This window comes from Paramisgurnus dabryanus, chromosome 21 (assembly GCF_030506205.2).
Source record: "Paramisgurnus dabryanus chromosome 21, PD_genome_1.1, whole genome shotgun sequence".
NCBI classification, from domain to species: Eukaryota; Metazoa; Chordata; class Actinopteri; order Cypriniformes; family Cobitidae; genus Paramisgurnus; species Paramisgurnus dabryanus.
The window spans coordinates 978,707-993,203 of NC_133357.1; the positions used below are offsets into that span (position 1 = coordinate 978,707).

General features: G+C 37.4%; 2 long non-coding RNA genes across 2 annotated transcripts in view; both read right to left on the reverse strand.

The window, feature by feature from the left end:
- Positions 1-2,143: 2,143 nt before the first annotated feature.
- The window catches only part of LOC141281366 (uncharacterized), a 52,991-nt gene continuing 40,637 nt past the window's right edge, over positions 2,144-14,497 (reverse strand). Inside the window, exon 3 of the long non-coding RNA XR_012335653.1 lies at positions 2,144-2,201. This is a non-coding gene — a long non-coding RNA (uncharacterized lncRNA). The remainder of the gene's footprint in view (positions 2,202-14,497) is intronic.
- Positions 3,089-4,788, reverse strand: LOC141281347 (uncharacterized). Its single transcript, XR_012335615.1, has 3 exons — positions 4,610-4,788; positions 3,800-3,906; positions 3,089-3,721 (listed from the first exon to the last, which is right to left on the reverse strand). It is a non-coding gene; the product is annotated as an uncharacterized lncRNA (long non-coding RNA).

Sequence of the window (14,497 nt, forward strand, 5' to 3'; positions counted from 1 at the left end):
TTTCATAATAATAACAATTTCAGTAACTTTTTTGTTGTACATACAACTTAATAAATATTTGTAACATTTTAAGGCGTAACTGAACCTACTGTACTGCAGGTCTGTCACTGAAAAAAGTGACATTTTACATCAAATTAGAAATGTTAGCTTTAGCATAGCGTAGCGTAAGTTCTACCAGGAAACTCGAATGTTACGTCATTCATGTCACAAGGCGCAATCAATCACCCCTGATACTGAGAGTATATAAGCCTCGTACTCACCTGTCTTTGCGTTCGCAGATACTGATGCCAGCATTTACAACCCACCCTCCCTACCACCATCACCAGGTCGGTTCCGTCCATACTCAAGGGGGATTAGATTCTGGCCTGTCTTCATCTTCAGACAGGAACCGCAAGAATCCGTGACCCTGGATTTGAACTATGGTTGGGGCCTACGCCAAAGAACTATACTGTGTTACATTCTAACCTTGGTTGCTAACTACTGTTAAATAAACTCATATGTCAAGTCTTAACCTATCTTCGAGTCTTTCTGGTAGAATTAAGGGACTGAGCAAAGGGGTTGCTAGACATAAAGGTCTACTGGAGCACAGGCCCAACACTTCTATAAAATGTCCTTTTCTTACACACACATTATTCCTACACTGCAACAAGTACTGGGAAAGATAAACATGTATTTAAAAATATTTAAGAATCATGTTCATCATACTTAAAATGAACATTATTAACATGTTTGGAGGCATAAATGGCATTAAAAGTGTGGAAAAATGACAGCTGAGAAAAAACTTTCTAGCAGATTTGCATTTTACATTATACAATGACAACAATTAATAATAACTTATTTTTTACAAGAATATTTTTACAAATACAATATTTACTTTTCTCAGCAACAATGCAATTCTATAGAAATTTTTTCTCTAATGTTTTAGACCTGACTGGGTGAGTATAAAATTTGTCTTACCCTCCTAAAACTCATCATCTCTCCTTTCCGCTTCCCTTTCTCTGCTTTGCACAAAACATTTCTGATGTCCACAGGAGCCAACCGTGATCGAGTCAAATAAGATTATTATTATTATTTAGAAACTTACTTTAGTTTTAATATGTTTTCATAAGTTAACTCAAGTGCATAGCGTCATCTGGACTTTTGTTTGCGGTTGTGCGCGGCTGAATGCATAAAGCGCGGGGACATGGATTTGTGCGTGCACGCGTCAGTGCGAATCCCTTCCCTTCCCTAATTCCCTTCAGATTCCCATCAAGTGATAGGAAAACCAAAATGCTGCCTATATCAATTTCTGTTTCTACCGAAGTCATGTTGCTGACCTTTAGTTCAAGCTGCAAGTAATCTGCAAGTAATTCAAGCAAAGTCTTTGTGACTGCGATGAAGCACAGGTGACGCTGGCGCAGAGTAGGTCACGTGTTGACCGGTCAACAAATAAAATTAAAAAAGGGCATATCGTATAAATATCGCCACCATGCTACGATACACACCGTATCTTTTTTGTGTGTGTGTGTTTTTTTGTAGGGGGGGGGGTATCATAAAATATCGTACTGCGCAGTATCGTTACAGCCATTTAAAGCTGCATTGAAAATTTAAACTGTTGAGGTCCACTGAAGTCTATAATATGGAGAAAAATCCTGGAATATTTTCCTAAAAACTTAATTTCTTGTCAACAGAACAAAAAAGACACATGGTGGTGAGTAAATTATCAGATTTTTTATGAAACCCCATAAAAAAAGTGCAATAAACTTGCAATTCCATGATTTAAACAGAGATGGTGATAGAGAGGCAAAATTTACAAATTGTAGCTTTAACGCTCCCCCTCCTTGACTATTTTTTTGTTGAGATTTTTAAAAGTTACGATTTTTTAGATAACAGAATGCCACTCGGTGAATGAAACCTGCATGTATTGATTTCAATAATGGGACCTGTGACCCAAACACCTCATCAGCAGACAGTAATACGCTCAGGTGAAAGCATGTGAAAGAGGTAAACAGATGAGGTGCACATTATTGATGAGGTTGTTTTCAAACAGTGTTATTTTGAAACTCTATAGACTGAATAGCATCCTTGATTACCTGCGCACAAGCGCTGATGGTGCAGAGAGACCTTTAGTACTCACCCGCTGATTCACTGAACATGATGGGTGGACATCAGAGTGACAGAGGTGAAGGTACCACATCTCATCTGTGTCTAGACAGACAGCACTACGATGACAATGAACACAATATAATTAGAGACATTGTTAAGGCCGTGGCATTCAGAAGTGCCTGCGGATCTATGCGAGACTCATCAGGACCAAGCAGCTAGTGGTTTGTAAGATGAGAGGATCATTTTAAGTCATGTGTAAAAATTATTACACAGACACTTATGGCTACTCACTAAAAACAGTTGGGTTAAAAATAACCCAATAAATAACCCAATGGTGGGTTACTATAGCACCGACCCATTGTTGGGTTATTTTAACCCAATGCATTGGGTAGAAAGTTTTACCCAATTAGTTGGGTTATGAAATAACCAATTTGTTGGGTTATTTTTGCAATGCTGTTTTAACCCCATTATTATTATTATTATTATTTATTACTATTATTTGCTTTATAAATAAATAATTCAAAACTTACAAATACATTTATAATGCTTTAATTTCATTTAGTCATTTGCACCTGCATTTAAATGTATAAATACATACATGTATAGAAGCATAAATACATACACACATACATACATATATACATACACACTCTAAAAAAACAAACGGTGCTATATAGCACCAAAACAATTGCTTTGGATCGTAACGATAGAAGAACCATTTTAGTGCCATATAGCACCGGTGAAGAACCAGTGAAGCACCAGTGAAGCACCAGTGAAGCACCAGTGTAGAACCATATAGGGGCCATATAGCACCACATATGGTTCTACATAGCACTATATGGTTCTACACAGGTGCTTCACTGGTGCTTCACTGGTTCTTCACCGGTGCTATATGGCACTAAAAATGGTTCTTCTATCGTTACGATCCAAAGCAACTGTTTTGGTGCTATATAGCACCGTTTGTTTTTTAGAGTGCATAAATAAACAAAAACATAAGAACAAAACAAATCTACTCAATCTTATCCAACTAAAAACTGCTTAAAAGCATAGTTCACACATTTTGTCATCATTTTCTCCCTCTCATGTTGTTATAAACCTGTATATAAGTCTTTACTTTGATAACCACAAAGGTATATTTCAAAGAATGTTTAAAAAATAAAACCGATCATGAGCCCCATTCATTTTCATAGTATTCTTTTTTCCTACTATGACAGTCAATGGGGCTCATGATCTGTTTGGTTTCAAACATTACTCAAAATATCTTCATTTGTGGTCATCAGAACAAAAAAATGTGTACAGGTTTGTAACGACAGGAGAGGAAGAAAATTATGACAATTTTCATTTTTGGGGGAACTGTCCCTTTAAGCAGGTGACAGTGTGTTCAGGAAACATCACATGGTACAAAATGTATTGTGTGTTACAGAAACTACTTAACAGTAGTGAAAGGCTTGGGATACTCTGTATAAAATGTAAAAAAAATATTAAAGCACATATCAACTGCTGGTCTTGCTCCAGGGCCATGCATGCCTCCCCACGATAACAAAGGCTTGTGATTAGTCAAATTCATCCCATAGCAGAACATGGGGTCTTCGTCATACCTCCTTCTCCAAATACTGAATTATGTTTGTTTTCTGACCTGAAGACAGAATTTTCACAATGTAAATATGCACACATAAACAGGTTAAAAAAAACAAGTGTCATAAATGATACTTACAGGTTGCAAATTAATAAATGTTTGCTTTGCCTCTTGGTACTGTAGGAAGGCTGAACCATCTTGCTGGCCATTTTGTAAGGTTTTTAATGCAACATCTCCAAGAATGTCTACATTTAAAGAAAAGAATAATTAATTAAATCTCAAAGCAAACACATCTGGCACGCTGAATAAATACTCTACTTTGACAGTAGATGGCGCTGAATTGCAAATTCAACCGTTACCCGGGGTTACATTATACAGTAGTAGACGTGCAGCGCTTTATCAGGGATTATACTGAAGTAAGACGACAATAAAATGCCATCGAGTCATTTCTTAAGACATTTACATTCAGAATCACATTTATATTACAGCTCTGTGTCTATAACACAGACCGGCTAAAAAAATATTTGGAGCAAAAAACAGCCGGTTGCATCCCTTACAAAAGTTAAAAAACGGTTTTTACTACACTTTAAACAAAACAACATTGTCTGTTACAGAAAGCATGGTTAAAGCAATATGACAATCAATACGCCATGAAACTAACGTTATACTACTAAAAAAAGAAATGATTCATTTTCGTAAGGGCTCATGCTGTTGGTGCTGTTTAGTATTAAAATAAATTGCAATGTCTCTCTACGTTTATGATGGCTTAAAAACGCGTTTGGCATCGATAACAGTTAATGAATGGAACAGGTGTAACGGACAAAAACTAGACAACAGCGTTTTTGTACACTTATTTAAACGTGACTGATAGTTTACTGTGTGTTAGAGCTTAAAGACACTTTGTAGCAAAATAAAACATTACACAGAGATATATATTTTAAAACGTACCTCTCGTGTCTGTCCGCACTCAGCAGTGGCACCGGTCAACCGTTGAAATTCAAAATGCGTGACGTGAGCCCGATTTTAACCCAACTCTCTGGGTTGTTATGGAAATAACCCAATACAAGCTAGGAATAACCCAACAGAACAACCCAATATGTTTAACCCACCTATTGGGTAAAACAAATAACCCAGCGGTTTTTAGAGTGTAATTGTGAAAATTTTAAGTAATTCTCATTTACCATGATTCACCATGGTAAGCTTATGATACAGTTTTGAACACTGATTTCTGTATAAGCTTAGGGAAGAGCGGGGTTAGTTGTCACATTTTTTTTTACACTGTCTAACATTTACTGAGCACCATATATCACAATGGTACAAATCTCATACCAAATGAAAGAAGGAAGTCTAGGGCACATATTTTGTATTCATTACATTTTAATATTTACTTCATTACGGAGTTGCAGACTGTTAAATAGGGACTGTGTACTTGTGACAATTTGCCCCATCGGCAGGTAAGTTGTCACACTATATTATATAAAAAGAAGAACACAACTTACATGTGATTATTGATTTAATTTTTTTAATTCAAACCAGAACTAGAAATGTTAACTCTAATTACACTGCGCTTAACACTGGGTTATCTTTATTCTAAATCCTGCTTTTAAGCCTAGGTTAAGGATCGTTCACACTTGTAACTTAGACACATGGTTATCCCTGAAATATACCCAGGGTTAGGCAACCCTGCTTGAAATTTAGACACATGGTTACCCCTGAAATTAACCCAGTGTTAGGAAACCCTGCTTGTAATTTAGACAATGGGTTACCCCTGAAATTAATAGGGATATAAAACCCTGCTTGTAATTTAGACACAATGTTATCCCTGAAATTAACCCAGGGTTAGGAAACCCTGCTTGTAATTTAAACACGGGTTATCCCTGAAATTAACCCAGGGTTAGGAAACCCTGCTTGTAATTTAGACACAGGGTTATCCCTGAAATTAACCCAGGGTTATGAAACCCTGCATGTAATTTAGACACAGGGTTATCCCTGAAATTAACCCAGGGTTAGGAAACCCTGCTTGTAATTTAGACACGGGGTTATCCCTGAAATTAACCCAGGGTTAGGAAACCCTGCATGTAATTTAGACACGGGGTTCCCCTGAAATTAACCCAGTGTTAGGAAACCCTGCTTGTAATTTAGACAATGGGTTACCCCTGAAATTAACCCAGGGTTATGAAACCCTGTTTGTAATTTAGACACAAGGTTATCCCTGAAATTAACCCAGGGATATAAAACCCTGCTTGTAATTTAGACACGGGGTTATCCATGAAATTAACCCAGGGTTAGGAAACCCTGCTTGTAATTTAGACACGGGGTTATCCCTGAAATTAACCCAGGGTTAGGAAACCCTGCTTGTAATTTAGACACGGGGTTATCCATGAAATTAACCCAGGGTTAGGAAACCCTGCTTGTAATTTAGACACGGGGTTATCCCTGAAATTAACCCAGGGTTAGGAAACCCTGCTTGTAATTTAGACACGGGGTTATCCCTGAAATTAACCCAGGGTTAGGAAACCCTGCTTGTAATTTAGACACGGGGTTATCCCTGAAATTAACCCAGGGTAAGGAAACCCTGCTTGTAATTTAGACACAGGGTTATCCCTGAAATTAACCCAGGGTTAGGAAACCCTGCTTGTAATTTAGACACGGGGTTATCCCTGAAATTAACCTAGTGTTAGGAAACCCTGCTTGTATTGTAGACACAGGTAATCCCTGAAATTAACCCAGAGTTAAGAAACCCTGCTTGTAATTTAGACACAGGGTTATCCCTGAAATTAACCCAGGGTTAGGAAACCCTGCTTGTAATTTAGACACAGGGTTATCCCTGAAATTAACCCAGGGTTAGGAAACCCTGCTTGTAATTTAGACACGGGGTTATCCCTGAAATTAACCCAGGGTTAGGAAACCCTGCTTGTAATTTAGACACGGGGTTATCCCTGAAATTAACCCAGGGTTAGGAAACCCTGCTTGTAATTTAGACACAGGGTTATCACTGAAATTAACCCAGGGTTAGGAAACCCTGCTTGTAATTTAGACACGGGGTTACCCCTGAAATTAACCCAGTGTTAGGAAACCATGCTTGTAATTTAGACACGGGGTTATCCCTGAAATTAACCCAGGGTTAGGAAACCCTGCTTGTAATTTAGACACAGGGTTATCCCTGAAATTAACCCAGGGTTAGGAAACCCTGCTTGTAATTTAGACACGGGGTTATCCCTGAAATTAACCCAGGGTTAGGAAACCCTGCTTGTAATTTAGACACAGGGTTATCACTGAAATTAACCCAGGGTTAGGAAACCCTGCTTGTAATTTAGACACGGGGTTATCCCTGAAATTAACCCAGGGTCAGGAAACCCTGCTTGTAATTTAGACACGGGGTTATCCCTGAAATTAACCCAGGGTTAGGAAACCCTGCTTGTAATTTAGACACAGGGTTATCCCTGAAATTAACCCAGGGTTAGGAAACCCTGCTTGTAATTTAGACACGGGGTTATCCCTGAAATTAACCCAGGGTTAGGAAACCCTGCTTGTAATTTAGACACAGGGTTATCACTGAAATTAACCCAGGGTTAGGAAACCCTGCTTGTAATTTAGACACGGGGTTACCCCTGAAATTAACCCAGTGTTAGGAAACCATGCTTGTAATTTAGACACAGGGTTATCACTGAAATTAACCCAGGGTTAGGAAACCCTGCTTGTAATTTAGACACGGGGTTATCCCTGTAATTAACCCAGGGTTATGAAACCCTGCTTAACCTCGCAAAAGCAGGGCTAGCAGGGTTTCAAGGTGTTCAGGGTTGCTTGATATTTACAGACAGGTGTAGGAGCAAGGTTTCAGACACCTAACCTAGGGTTTAGGAATGCACAGTGTGAAACGTCAGATTATGAATACCCTGAGTTATCTATTTACCCCTGGTTAAGAACGAACAGTGTGAAACATGAAACAGATAACCCAGGATTCTGTTAACCCTGGGTTTAGAATAACCCGGGGATAACTATTTCCAGTGTAAAAAACCCGTGACGGCTTGCCCCAAAGACATTGAGACAACTTGCCCCAAACTTACATGTGTCCTAATGTTGGCTAAATCTCAGGGTTATCTTAACATAGCACGTCATCTAAAGTCTCAAAAGACACGTTTTTGTCTCCTCTATTTTGTGCAAAATAATAATTTTTTAAAAACTGTACTAACGTCAGATTATAGCGATCTTGATCACGTGTGAACACAATGTTGACTATAGAAGAAGTCATCAAAATGGCTATTTGAATTTTGAGATAGAGCCTCTAGTGTTGGAGTTATGAACAGTGTTACTTAATAACTGATTTTTCTTTATTTAAAAAAGTACAGATTGTAATCTTAAAACTTTACTAAGACAACAGTTATATGTCAAGTAATACTTCAACCAAAAATTCAAATACTGACATAATTTACCGCATGCAATTTTTTAACAAATTTCTTCTTTAAAACATAAGTAGCCAGCAATGAGACATAAAAGAGAGTTTAATAAATATTGTTTTCTCTTTCCAAGCAAGGGCGATTGGATAATGTAAGTTATAAGTGATGACAGGTAATAGAATAATTCGAAAATAATGCACACCCAAGGTGGTAGTGCGGCCATGACGCAAAGCCCTCTTGCTCATTCTCGCTCAGTCGTTTGCTGTAAAATGACGCTTTGGAATTAGCAACAAAGGCTTTAGATACTTTATAATACATTAAAATGAGTAATAACTTACTATCAAATCAATTAAATTAAAAAGGCATAAAATATTCATTATTCTGCAGAATTAAAACAGCTTTGGATGACCTCATAGTGATTCTGTATAAATTATAATTTACTTTATGGGTGAACTGTTTCTTTAGGTGCCAACTTTGGTGGGTTGACAGTTTGACAGTATAACATGGTATTAGACAACACACAAACGCAGAAAGCGTTTACAATGTTTGAAGACTCCATATTAATGTATGATTCTAAAAATGTACAAGTAATGTTAACTGTAGTATTTTGTTGGACTATAGACAATACACAATACACAATCATATCTTTTGTATACATCTTCTGATGCCTATACCAAAACAATAAGTATGTAAAGTAGAAAAAAAAACTCTACAGAGAAGAAACCCACAGACAATTTTTAAGTACCATGTGATGATTCATGTAGGAGCTCCAATAGCTGCAACATCTGACGCAACACTCTTCTATTTGTATTAAATGGTGGATAAAACACACTGTGGGAAGTGCTAAAATTCTTTATGGCTGTAATACAGATTTTATGTTGCTCCAAAGAGCAATGAATCCCATTCTGAATTACAGAGATGGGATCCGCAGCTGTCTGCCAGGGAACGTACGAGGAGCACAAAGCCTCAGGCAGGGAATCTTGGATATTTGTGTGGAGACTCCTAAAAAAAAACCCCATATCCCATCCCTCGAGCACATACTGTAGGCTAAAAGTAAAGTTTTAGGACAAACATTTGTTTTCTTTAGAACACTAAGCTTTCACACTAAAGTTTTAGGGGGGAACGTAAATCAGTTTGATGCAAGGATTCAAGGTTTGTCTAGTCAGTCCCTCATTGTAGTATAATGCTGTTTACATGGCTGTGGTATAGAAACCAAATATTAAAACGCAGGGGTAATAGAAGTGTAAAAACTACCTACGGTATGTGAGAGAAAAGCAAGAAAGTTTCGAATACAATGAAACTGAAACAAACGCACTTTTTGAATACATATCCCACCCTGTCATAATGATAAAATGTGAACAGAAACTATACTGACACGATAATCAATCAATCGCAAGAGAGAGAGCGATTCCTGTCAACCACTCACACAATCCAAACTGAAAGTGTGTATCAATCATAAAGTAGAAAGCTACGGGAAATTAACCCATTAAATCTTAGTTCTATGTATAGGCTGCACCAAAAAGGAGGTCTATGATACTGTGAGAAGCTATTGGTTAGTAGCACCATTCATCTTAATGGCAGTTGCTTGGCAAGCGCATATATGCCATCTTTGCATATTGGCAAACAGTGCTGGGCACTGAAGCCTTTGAGCCAATCAGATTAGTCATTTGACGCATAAAGACGCTGATTGACAGATGGCAACACACGTACCAGCACAAAGTTTTGTGCATTTGTTAGATTCTTTTTTCAAAGCTTCTTACGGTATATAAGACATCCATTTTTTCAGTCAGTGTGTTCCTTGGGTATCGAACCCATGACCTTTGCTGTGCTAATGCAATGCTCTACCCGTTAGTTTCTCCAAAATTAGATAAAAAGTTAAAAACCCTTTCCCACTTTTTTAAGAGTCAGAACATGGTATTTGTTTTTTGGCGTTTTGTTTTTTCTGTATTTTTTCACGCTGCCAAACGAAGATCTCCAGCAAATTATTGGAAATGTATAATGTTTTTCCAGAGAGTTATTGATAAACGAGTGTTTTGGTGGCATGTAAGTAAATTGTTTCATTATGTTTTTTTCAGTTTTTAAGTTGGGTGTGTAAGATATCAAAACCAGTGCTATCATATTAATCAGTGTCTTGACTAAAACATAGCATCATTTTGAAATATGTCTGCAGGTCTTAGCAACTTTTTTGGTGGGCTTGAAAATATTTTCAACCAGCGGGGTTAATTGTAACGCTGTGTTACAACTAACCCCTCAGCACTTCCGATATGAAAACTGCTAATGTTAGCGTAATTCTTGCCGTTGTTTTAAACAGGCTACACAAGAATGATTGCCAACCAAATAAACGTGCCTGTCTTATCAAAAATCGTGTGTCAAATTTATTTTGTTCATATCTTTAATATTGATTGAATAAGGTCACGTCAAAGATTGAAATCATAATGAAATGAATGGCTAATGCTCATTATCTCAGAATTTGATTTTTGAAACTGTAGTATGGTTATTACAGACTGGGTCACATATAAAAAAATGTTTTGTCATAATTGTGCTGCTTTTTCTCACATATTTAGAGATTTGTATCCATTTATAATTGAACTATTGTTAGAAAAGGGCTGGATGAATGAATACAGTGTGGATACCTGTCTATTACAGACAGATATATAAATAATATCCACTTCAAGTATATAGAAAAAATAGTATTAAAATATTTGCCTGCAAACTTAATTTTTAAATGTTACAACTAACCCCCTGCCTGTTACAATTAACCCCACATATGGGGTAAGTTGTAACGTTTGCACTTCTGTCACGTTTGGGGTAATTGTCCAAGAATGCTAAGTACCAGAAACAAACTTCAAATGTTCATTTGTAGCAGAGATGTGTGTGTTGCTAGTGTAAAAATATAATTATAAAACGGGCAGTTCTGGTTCTTCATTCTGATTGGTTGAAACGCGTTCTAAGCCGTGATAAAATACACCGGTAACCTCACGGTTCAGACCACATTACATAAGTATCACTGCGCCACTGACTGCGTATTGATATATTAAAATAAACACCACAGTCTTAAATCATATTTTTAATTTGTCTACAATTGCACTATTAATGGCGATATCCAGATGAATGTCAATAAATATTGTTGAGTCATCTCGTCGATAAAGAGAAAACGTTGTCTGAGGATTTTATAACTCAAGTTCACACGTCCGCTATTATCCACTGGGTGGCGATCTTACCCAACTTAAACACTGACGCATTCACTGAAAACACCGTGTAGTACTGTTCATGGCTCCGTCTGAATCTGATCTCTTACTAAAGTTCTTCACAAAAATGGAATTATCTCCGCTTTTAATAAAAAAATTTGAGAGGTGATAAGAGATCAAATGAAGGTAGGATGAAATGTTTTTTTGTTTGTTTTTGTTTCGAAGCGGATGGTCTGTTCTTTCATTTGATATTTTATGTTTATATAAAGAAGATAATTTTTTGGAAGGCATTAAACTATGGCAACTTAAAAAAAAAAAAACCGCTGACGGGGAAAGAGTTCAGCATGCTTCCAAGCATATTTGATCATCACTTCAACAGTTGCACGATATAAATGTTAATGTATAAATTAGATGAATGGTGATTTATAAAATAAACACCACAGTCTTAAATCATATTTTCATTGTGTCTTTGCTGTGTCTGTGTTGGTTGGGAACTGCCCTCTGTTTCAGTCACACTTGATTCTGAGGAACTACTTTGTTTGGCGGAAGAGTAATATTTGTACTAATATAATTACAACTTTTTTGGGTTTTATTTTATAAAATCCCGCTAACGTTATGCATATGAAGTAACCGTTTTATAAACGCAATAAACCCCTCGAAGCGTTGGGTTACCAGTGCATTTTATAACAGCTAAGGGGGTTTAGGCACTCCGCTTTGCGTCGTGCCTAACAACGCCCCTTAGCTGTTATAAAATGCACTGGTAACCCACTGCTTCTCGGGGTTTATTGCTTTATTAATCAAACTCAAATATTACCTAACGCAAATATATATATAAGCGTTAGGTTGTGCCCCGCTCTCCCCTACATTTAAATACTTCTCATTTGAATGTTGCTTGCAAAAAATTACGAATCTGAATTGCCACCAATAGAGGAAAAGACACGTTGACTTGAAAAACGTAATTGAAGAAAGCTATTATTATTTGTCCTTTGAACATTTAGAATTTTGGCATAGCAAATGTAAACACTGTAGAAAAATAATAAAAGATTTTGTATTCATGATTTTAGTATTAACTTTATATTCCAATTGTAACTGATGACAGAAGAGGTGCTTATCGTCCCATATTAAAGAGTGCACTTCATTTTCCAATTTGCATTGCCTAATGAACTATCTACTTCAAATGATGTTGAGATTGACTCTGCTGAACTCAAGAGGAACAGAGAGAGAGAGAGAGAGAGAAAGAGAGAGAGAGAGAGAGAGAGAGAGAGAGAGAAGAGAGAGAGAGAGAGAGAAAGAGAGAGAGAGAGAGAGAGAGAGAGAGAGAGAGAGACCATTGCAAAGAGAATAAATGAGAAAATCTCTCCAAATGCTCAAATCAGCTAATGGGTTTTCGGAAATGACAGATCAGCAAGTTCAGCCCTTAAGGAAAGCAGGTGGTGCTGGTTTTGTGTTGTTTATTATCTGTGTGTAGTGAAATCTGTGCTGTCATTTCAGTAATTACCGGAGAGAAATAAACACATCCTGATTCTTGCTTGCCTTCACTGAACCAGATGAAATAATAACAGTCAAACAGACACCAGACAATCAACACTATTCTGATAGAAGCCAATGATCCAGACCACATAAATTACACATTCACAAGGATGTTCATACGGTTCTTGGGACGCACCATTAAGCAATTCAATGAAATTTAGCAACATTTTCCAATGGACTACAGCATGTTTGGGAAGGAAGGAGAGAGACCTATATCTATGAGAGTTGTGTTCTCTATATTCCTTGGAATATTCAATAAAAAACTTATCTCTGTGTGTCCAAGTGTCAACATGGAAATATAAACACATTGGTTAAAGGCAGGTGAAAAACGCTTTGGAAAAGGGAGTCGAGCAGAGTACCAAAACACACTTGTAGCCAATCAGCAGTAAGGGGCGTGTCTACTAACCGACATCGTTGCCTGGGTTGCTTATGTGTGGGGCGGGTCTATCAAAAGAAGGTCCAGGTTCTATTGGGGTAGGGGTGTGTTTGTTTTGGTGATTTCAAATGTTAATATTGGCTTTCAGAGATCATGCACCCCGCCTTTAAGTGATGATTTTCGATTGATTTTCTTTTTTGCGATCTTTTTGCTTAGTCAAGAGTTCAAGACCCTACAATCAATGTCAAATCCTGCTACTGTGTCACACAAAATCTCAGTATATTTACGCATTTTGCAGACACTTTTAGCCGAAGCGACTTGCGGGGCATTTAATGTATACATTTCTTTTATCAGTATGTGTGTTGCCTGGGATCACACCCATGACCCTGGTGTGTGATTTTACTGGGATGCCCATGATATTAAAGATGAATCTGTGTTAATTGACTCAACACATGATGTGACTTTTGGGTAGAATTATCGGTTTGTCCAACCAATAGGAAGAGACCACAAATGTATGATTAAGATTATGAATAGAGTGCCGCAGTGATGACATTTTTGTAGACTAACCCGGAAGTTAGCAGGACACTGGTTCCCTCGCAAAAAGCCTGTTCATCTTTCCACAGAGTTTAGGATTATCGCAAAAAAATAAGCTCTGTGTTTAACAAGTTTATGACACTAACTACACAGATGAACATTTATACATTTTTTATAGGGGTGTCACGATTCTCCAAATCCTCGATTCGATTACATTTTCGATTCTAAGGTCACAATTCGATTCTCGGTTTTTAATTTTTTTTGAAAGACAAAAAATATTATGCCTTCATTATTATTATTATTACTATTATTATTATAGTTTCACATTAACATGCACATTGCGTGCTTTTCCTCGCATGGGGGTTTGTGGGCTTTACTTTACGCGAGAGAGCTTGTAGAGAGAGGATTCCTTCTTGCACGCACATGGACTTAATGTGCGCGTCTTGGACTCCTCCTAGCATCTGAAATAAAACCGGTGCATCATAAGCAGCTGCGCTTCTCTCTGTCTCACGTGCACGCGCTCTCGCATCTGTCCAAAGTCTAAACATAAACTAAAGTAGTAATCCTTACGTATTTGTTCAGTTTAAAGTGTTTCATGCGAGCTGAGGCAAACTATCCCTTTTGTTTAAAATATAACCCGCTTCATCTTGGCGGCTCTCTCACGCACGTGCAGAGCTGGGCTCTGTCCAAAGGAAGATCACTAGGTAGTAATCCTGTTTATGATATCCATTACAATGAGTTGTAGCAATACATCCTTTGTGTTTAAAATATAAATCGCGTTCCGCTGAACCAATGTTTTTAAAGGCACCTC